This window comes from Frieseomelitta varia, unplaced genomic scaffold, assembly GCF_011392965.1.
Source record: "Frieseomelitta varia isolate USP_RPSP 00005682 unplaced genomic scaffold, Fvar_1.2 scaffold_246, whole genome shotgun sequence".
Classification (NCBI taxonomy): Eukaryota; Metazoa; Arthropoda; class Insecta; order Hymenoptera; family Apidae; genus Frieseomelitta; species Frieseomelitta varia.
In genome coordinates, this window is record NW_025109975.1 from 584,667 (window position 1) to 593,220 (window position 8,554).

At 28.2% G+C, this 8,554-nt stretch overlaps 1 protein-coding gene across 3 annotated transcripts in view; it reads right to left on the reverse strand.

Moving 5' to 3' along the window:
* LOC122528119 (CCR4-NOT transcription complex subunit 6-like) overlaps window positions 1-8,554 on the reverse strand; it is a 131,892-nt gene that overhangs the window by 399 nt on the left and 122,939 nt on the right. The gene's annotated exons all lie outside the window — the stretch shown is intronic.

An 8,554-nucleotide genomic window follows, 5' to 3' on the forward strand; every position in this document is an offset into this window, starting at 1 on the left:
AGTTCTATTAAACGCCTTAACCAGACAACTGATTGCGGGCCCAAAAAAAAGAAAAAAAAACAAAAAAAAAAAAAATTTTTTTTTTTTTTTTTTTTTTGCTTGTAATTATTATTATATTTATATTTAATGAGCGCAAAAGTAGTATTTTTATAGTCGATTACTATCACTTATCGATGCTAGGTCCTTGAGAAAATTTTATTTCAAGTAAAGATGAAATATAATTTGAAATAACTTCCACTAATTTCTGATTTTCGTTTGAAGATATAATATTAAATCTTGCGCCCAAAATTAAATAAATCATTTCCAAAGAATCGGTTACTTTCATTTTTATTCGTTGAATAACAAATAATTCCATCATAGTGTGAAGTGAAACGCAATAAAAAATTATTCGTAGAAAATAATACAAAATGAAATAAAAAGTCTATTTTTGGTAACCGAACAACGAGACAATTCAAAGAGTTAGGATAAATATTTTGTTTAAATAATCTTTCAAGAAATTTATTCTTATTGTCAGATTACTATGTATCAACAAGATGACCGATTCTCATTTACCATCGTGCAGAATTCATTTTAATAATTAATTCTCAAACAATAATTTTCACTTATTATTTCGTTTGATTTTTTTTTTTTGACTAAAAAATGAACCAATGATTTTACTTTAATTATGAAACACGTATGAACGTTCATTTGATGATCGAAATAATAGCGAAAATTGATGATACGCAGAAACTTAGAAAAAACTATGAAACAGAGTTCTGTCTTAACTATTTTCTTTCACTCATTTAAAATTTAATAAAAAATTATTTCGAATTATTTTTATTTAAATTATTTTGCATGAAAATACGAGTTTTTACAAACAATTACTATTTCGATTCACCGAACGACGAAAAGTTAACACGGTACACTCGACGATAGTTCAACAATATTTAAGTATCTCTTTTTTCTCTCTCTCTCTCTTTCTCTCTTGCGGTCAGCAATTCATGCGAGTGCCGTACATTTATCGCTCTTACAGTAATTGGTACTCGTTACTAGTGCCACTTTTTATTCTTATTCGGGGCCAACACATGAGCAAACACTTTTCACGCGTTACACCGTGAACGAAAATGCGACTAGCTTTTCCTCTGTCTTCCTTCTTTAAGCAGCGGCAATTAAGAGCGCCGATAAGAAATACCCACGGAAGCAAAGTATCTTCGTTCAGTTCATTCAGCTCGAGGGGGCTAAACGATGCAACAAGGTCGCGCGCATAAAATACAAATTGTTACCGTTGCTTTCGGCGTATTCAAATGCAAATTGGTCGTGAGGCTGGCGCAATTCACGAAATATATTTAACCGGGCAAACAGCATGTTGCCAAAGCAAATACGAGCTACACGGAGAATGATTTTAACCGAAGGAGGAATCGGGGAGGACAAAAAGAAGAAAAAAAGAAAAAAAAATAGGAACGACAAAATATCGATTATTCGAATCCGAGCCTTTTCCTTTTGAACGGAGAATTTTTTTTCGCGAACGTAAAAGTAAAAAGTACATACTAACGTGTGTATTATGCATTATGTACATATGTATTTGTTAATGTACGCACAAGTATCAATAGTAAGCACAAGTAACAAGTGAAAGTAACAAGTATTTAGCCACAAGTAACAAGTAAAACTACGAAACGAAAATTAACGTTAAAATTGCAAGAGTTAGCCAAAGAAACGACCGATAATTTCATAGACATTTATAATGTATTATACATTTCTAGAGAGTTTGCTAATTAGCAAGTGCGCGAGTAGAAGAATTTTGTTATTTATTCTATTATAAACTTTCCCCATTTCCTTTCAGTTCGATTTTTACAAATTACAAGTTTTAACCAGTCGATTAGCACTGAGATAGAATAAGTTAGAGTTGAACTTTTTAATCGCTAACTTTAAAAATGAATTACAAATTAATGCTTGTTTAAGAAAAGAAAAAAAAAAAGAAGGAATTGTAACAAAAGTGCAAGACGACAGCACAGACTGGTTTTTTTAAATTTTTTCATCAATCCCTTAACTGCCTGATTCTGTTGATATCGAAATAACTACGTTTCTGTATTTATTTCGATTGAAACTGTTACAATTTTGTAGAAAAAAAAAAAATCGTAAAATAATAAGCTCGAAGCCTTTATTTTCAATTTTAATAAAAATGTTTTTACATCACAGGTGGATTTTCTTCTCGAAAATAATAATAAATTGTCACGGTACGCAAGGACACTGAGAAATTTTTCTCACGATTGAATGTGAAAAGTGAAACTCCGGAAACTTGAAGTATGATTTCTTTTCGCCTTAGGTGACAAAAATTCAAAAAAAAATCGTAACATTCGTTTAACATTCGCCTGATATTTAAAGTCGGATGAAAAATTGGGACAAAGAAAAATTTCGTACGGCAAGTTTTGAAGTTTCAATTCTCAAATACATCGCGGATTCAACTACGAAAAAAAAATTGTTCGACTTTCTTGCTGCGATAATTTATAGGATTTATAGACAAGAAAAGTGTCTTCGCTTCGTTGCATAATGCAAAAGCATCTTGGAATAAAGTGAACGACGCATTATAGAGACTTCGAGCTCAAGCTTATTTTATAATATTATTTTTATATTATTTAATATTATTTATTATTTAATATTTTTTAATATTATTTATTATTTAATATTATTTAATATTATTTAATATTACTTATTATTTTTATAATATTATTATTTTATAATAAAATTGTAAGAACCTCAATATCAATTATAAGATCGTCCAGATATTAATTACGTCGTGACGATAATATACAAAAAAAAAAAAAAAAGAAAAATGGTTTTCATGGCACGACTGTATACGAAATACAATACAACGAGGGGTTAATTTCGAACACGTATTAATCACTGTAACGTTTTCTTTTCAGGTTCTAGAGAAACGAACGCTTAACGGCGTATCATCTGGTAATCTCGCAGGCTAAAGTGGGCTTCCTTGACCTATCCATTGTTGAAGATAATGCCTGTTTCACCATTTTAAAAGAAAATCAAGCCGTTATCGCGTCAAATACATTTTCATTAAACAGCTGTCCGATAAAGCGTCTACGAGCATAGAAGACATAAAACAATTATTTATCGTAATGTAATTCACTACTGTAACATAAAATATTGTAGCATCGGTTATTATCAGCTGTCGGTTATTATAATTAATCTGATTTTAGTTAAATTGCTTAAATATAACAGATGGCCTGTTTGTTGATCATATAAAATACGAATGTGATGTGAGATTATGTGTCCAACGTAGGCATAGCAGAGCGCATTTCTTTTTTGAAAAAAAAAAGGACCAGAGTCGTGAGAGTCGAGCGTTGAAAGAGAACTGTTAAAAAGTGTCAATTGTGTCCTTAAAAGAATTTATTTGAGTTGTTGACTCGTGTTGTTTTAAAATAATTTGTCTTGTTTAATTATTTGTTGTTCAATTATCATAATTTTCGTTAAATAAATATTATTTATATTATATCCATAAATATTACAACATATTACATTATTATATAGTATATAATATACTATATAATAATATAATATATTGTAATATTTATGGATATAATATAAATAATATAATATATATATACTATATATATTATAATATAATATTATATATATACTATATATATAATATATAATATTATATATATAGTATAGTATGGTATGGTATAGTATAGTATGGTATATATTATATATTATATATTATATATTATATATATAATATAGTGTGGTACAGTATAGTACAGTATATAGTATATATAATTATATAAATATTTACATACAATATAAATAATTTCTTTCTCAAAATACTTATATGTAAAACGTTGTTTAATTTTCCTACTCGTAGAACACGCTTCGAAGGAACTTTGATTTCTGTAATTGACGTGCGAGTACCATTTTTTTCGTCAAGTCAGTTCAGATTGTATTTACCGAATTGACCCTCAAGATATTCGATCGAAACTTGTTCAAGTTTCAGCAAGTTTCAACTTCAAATTTGCTATATCGTGCGTTACTTACATGCGAACGATTATGTCACGTTCGGAGCAGCATGCGCACACGGAAGCCGACGAAACAAACGAACGAACGAACGCGTTTACGATAAAATTACTCGCATTCGTTTGCGTTTATTATACAATTGCGTCAGTACTTGCAAAATGGGAAAATAATGCGATGTACGAAACGAGGAATACGTAAAGTATAATAATGTATTCGGCTCAACCTGTTTAATGACGATGCAATAATCTCCCGATTGGCATTATCGTCGTATTAACCTGCTGATAACGAACGAAAGCATTTAAAGAATCATTTTCAGACAATGAAAGCTACGAGACATTAAATAATTTGACTAAATAAAATGGCTCTTAAATAAAGGAGACGAGATGAAATAAATTCGAAAGAATAATTGAGGAATTACGAATTCAGCCTTCCTCGTACAGAACACTGTGCGTTTCATAATCATTTTGCAACAATAAAATCGTAGGGCTCTATTTAATGTATAAATTTCAGTATGTCGCAAGAATTGATAAAGAATGAAAATTATAAAAGCATTGTATAAAAATGTAAAAATGTAGCTTTATATTTTTCAAGAATGTGAGAAACATGTAACCGAATTTTTCGGTACGAAACGCACGTTTACAGAACAGCAGAATAAACAAATTATTACTCGATTGGATACATTTTGTATTTCTTTTAAAAAGGAAATGCGGGAATAAATTACTCAACCTGATATAAAATCACTCAAAGACTTTCAATTATTAGGAAAAATCTTTTCCTAAAGGCAACTTTTTTATTTTTTTGTTTGTAAAGAAGAAAGAAAGTTTCAGAATTAAAAGTAATTCGATCTATTTCATCTAATATTTATTATTTTCATTTTAATATTTATTTATAATATTTAATAATTATATAATATTTATTTTTTTCATTCTAATATATATTTATTTTTAGACAATGCTGTTCTAATATTTACATTCTCATTCTGATACTGCAACATTTTCAAATTGAAACTTACGAGTCGTGAAATTAAAAATACATACACAGAAGATAATAATTTTACTGTTCGACTTAAGGTTAAAAATGAATTCGTGAGTAAATTGGCCATCTCGTTCAACTATATTGGGTAAGATTAGGTGCTGTTGATTTAATGAATATGACTCAAGCATGCGAGTGAGCCAACCCTTCGATATTTAGTGCGAGATTCGTGCATTTAAGAGACTGTATCTCCAGTCCTCATTAGCACGAGATTGCTCTTCGCGTAATGAAGCTAACAACACATGCTCTGACTAAACTTGATTGCACGACTTTATAGTGTAATTTCACGGCACTGTAAAAAGGCTATAAATCATTGCACGATAAGATTACAAATGCATTACATTATCACAAGTAAGTTAACACAAGTAGGATAAAAAAATGTCAGAGAAAAATTGCAACTTGAATTGCATTTTTCTAAATCAAACTAAAAGTAACGCAGACACTACGATGTTCACACTTAATTGCCAATAATAATGCAAATAAAAATCAAGGTATCTCAGTTAATAATAAATAACTGAACAAATTGAATGACTGAATGAATGAACAATAAATTCATTCTTAATTTTCATTTCCTTAATAAATTTATTAATATTTACTTCGCAGCTTATGTTAGTTGAGAGAAGAATTAAGAAATTAAGGCATGAAACAAGTTAAAATAAAAAAAAAAAAAAACCACGAATATAAAGTACCAACGAACGGTGGTTACAATCACAGTGCATCATTATGCTGTTGTACACCTGCATCTCGATATAAATCGCAGATTGAAATTGATCGTACGTATCGAGCCAGGATCGAAGTCGTCGATCGACGAATTCGTTCGCGACCCAAGTCCTTCTATTCCGCGCACACCAGCGTTCCTTTCAATTCTGCTTCGAGAAAAGAGCTCATTGTATGTACGTACATACGTCGGGTTTCTGCTAAACGCGCAATGAGTCAGCAACGTTCCCCTTACGTAACGATTCTTAAAGGAAACTTTAATAAAAGGAAAAGATGCAACACAGCGACGAAAAATTTGTAACACAAGTAACGTTTAATTTGAATTTAACACGTATAACAAAAACAATGGATCGATTGAAAACTTTTTCAGAAACGTTTTACCTTCGTTTCATTCTTCGTCCGATTAAATGTTTTTTTCTTCTTCTTTCAAGAAAACTTTAGCTCCTTCCGTGCTCAAAGTTATTAGAAGTCTGAAAGTTTGATACTGAATGAGGTTTTTCATATATTATAGTATGTTGACCAGTTTGAATTATTATTTTTAATTATTTTATTATCAATTATTATTATTTTTAATTATTTTATTACCAATTTTTATTATTTTAGTATTATTATTTTTATTTATTTTATTACCAATTTTTATTATTTTATTATTATTATTTTTATTTATTTTATTACCAATTTTTATTATTTTATTATTATTACTTTTATTTATTTTATTACCAATTTTTATTATTTTATTATTATTATTTTTAATTATTTCATTATCAATTACTATTATTTTTAATTATTTTATCATCAATTTTTATTATTTTTAATTATTTTATTATCAATTTTTATTATTTTTAATTATTGTATTACCAATTTTTATTATTTTATCATTATTATTTTTAATTATTTTATTATCAATTACTATTTTATTATTTTTATTTTATAATTATTATTTTTATTATTTTTATTTTTATTATTTTATCATCAATTATTTTATTACCGATTGTAAAATTATGCGCAAGCGACTTACGTGTGCGACACTCACAAGGTTTAGAATGCATTTATCTCCGATACATTTACTCAATATATCACAATACGTTATCCTTTTCGAATCTCCAAACCAATTATTCGATTGTTAATTGCAAGATTATCCAACATGATTATACAACTAAACATTTGACGGGTTAATCGCCACGCTGCATTATCGATGAGAGAAATTTATTTTTCAATTGGTCGTAACTAGATTTTTACGTGTTTATGGGAAACTTTCAGATGCAAAGAAATTTGATGATTAATTTTTCGTAGTACTTTCTTAATTTATGAAGTTGCACGGTAAATGGCAACGTTCTTACGCACAGCGAAGAAAACGAGAAACGCGAGAACTGAAAATTCGAGGAGGGGAGGAGGTGGAAACAATTGGAGGAAAAACGGAGTTGCAGCTACCAAAATTGAAATCGTTCGATATCCATTTCTCTCGAGGCAGATTGTCGGCGCACGGGCGTGCCCCCTCCCTCCCCAACATTTATTTTTCCACTTGTACAACATGAATGAGAGAAGGGAGTGGGAGGTGGAGGCAGAAAAAAAAAAAGGATCCTTTGTAAAGTTCGTTCCACCGCAAAGTGCGCTCGTTCGGTACGTCAATGCACGCGGTTTCTGCAATTCCAACAGCCACGATTTTACAATATTTTCTATCACAGGCATCCGCGCCGTTACGAAATCCACGACAGCGGTACATTACGCTCGAAGAATGATCGCTATCATCAGTCGTAATTTAATACGCGTTTTTTTTTTTTTTTTCATCGTTAGACGATCTCTCTGGAAGCTTTTCACTTTCGTTCGCGACCAAATGAGAAAATCGTTATAATCGTTTTTCTTTTTTTTTCTTTTTTAAATCTCTTAGGCACGTTTATAAAGAATATTTTTTACGTGAGCTTCTATGAATCTAGGGTTATTTCATTATATTTATGTTATTTATTATATTAGAAATGTTATTATTATACTAATATATTAAAAATCTAGGGATATTTTATTTATGTTATTTATTATATTAAAAATGTTATTATTATATTAACATATTAAAAATCTAGGATTTATTATATTTATGTTATTTATTATATTGGAAATGTTATTATTATATTAACATATTAAAAATCTAGAGTCATTTTATTATATTTATGTTATTCATTATATTAAAAATGTTATTATTATATGAACATATTAAAAATCTAGGATTACTTTATTATATTTATGTTATTTATTATATTAGAAATTTTATTATTATATTAACATATTAAAAATCTAGGGTTATTTTACTATTCATTTATTAGTCATTTTATTATATTTATGTTATTTATTATATTAGAAATTTTATTATTATATTAACATATTAAAAATCTAGGGTTATTTTATTATTCATTTATTAGTCATTTTATTATATTTATGTTATTTATTATATTAAAAATGTTATTATTATATTAACATTAAAAATCTAGGGTTATTTTATTATTTATCTTAACTTGTTCTCATTCGATGTTAAATTTTCGACAATTTCGTTGAACGCTCGAATGATTAAAGACTTCCAACGGTAATTTTGAAAAATCTCAACATGAAAATCTGGAGATTGAAAATTCGAAAAATCTGAGCAATTATTATATAATTACATATATGATATATATTATGTAACATGTTATTTATATATTTTACATATATAATATATTATAAATTATTACTATATAATAAAAATCCTCAAATGCCGAGAATGATCCAGCTTCCTTCAAATTTCAACGCCCAACGTCAATGGAAAAAAAAA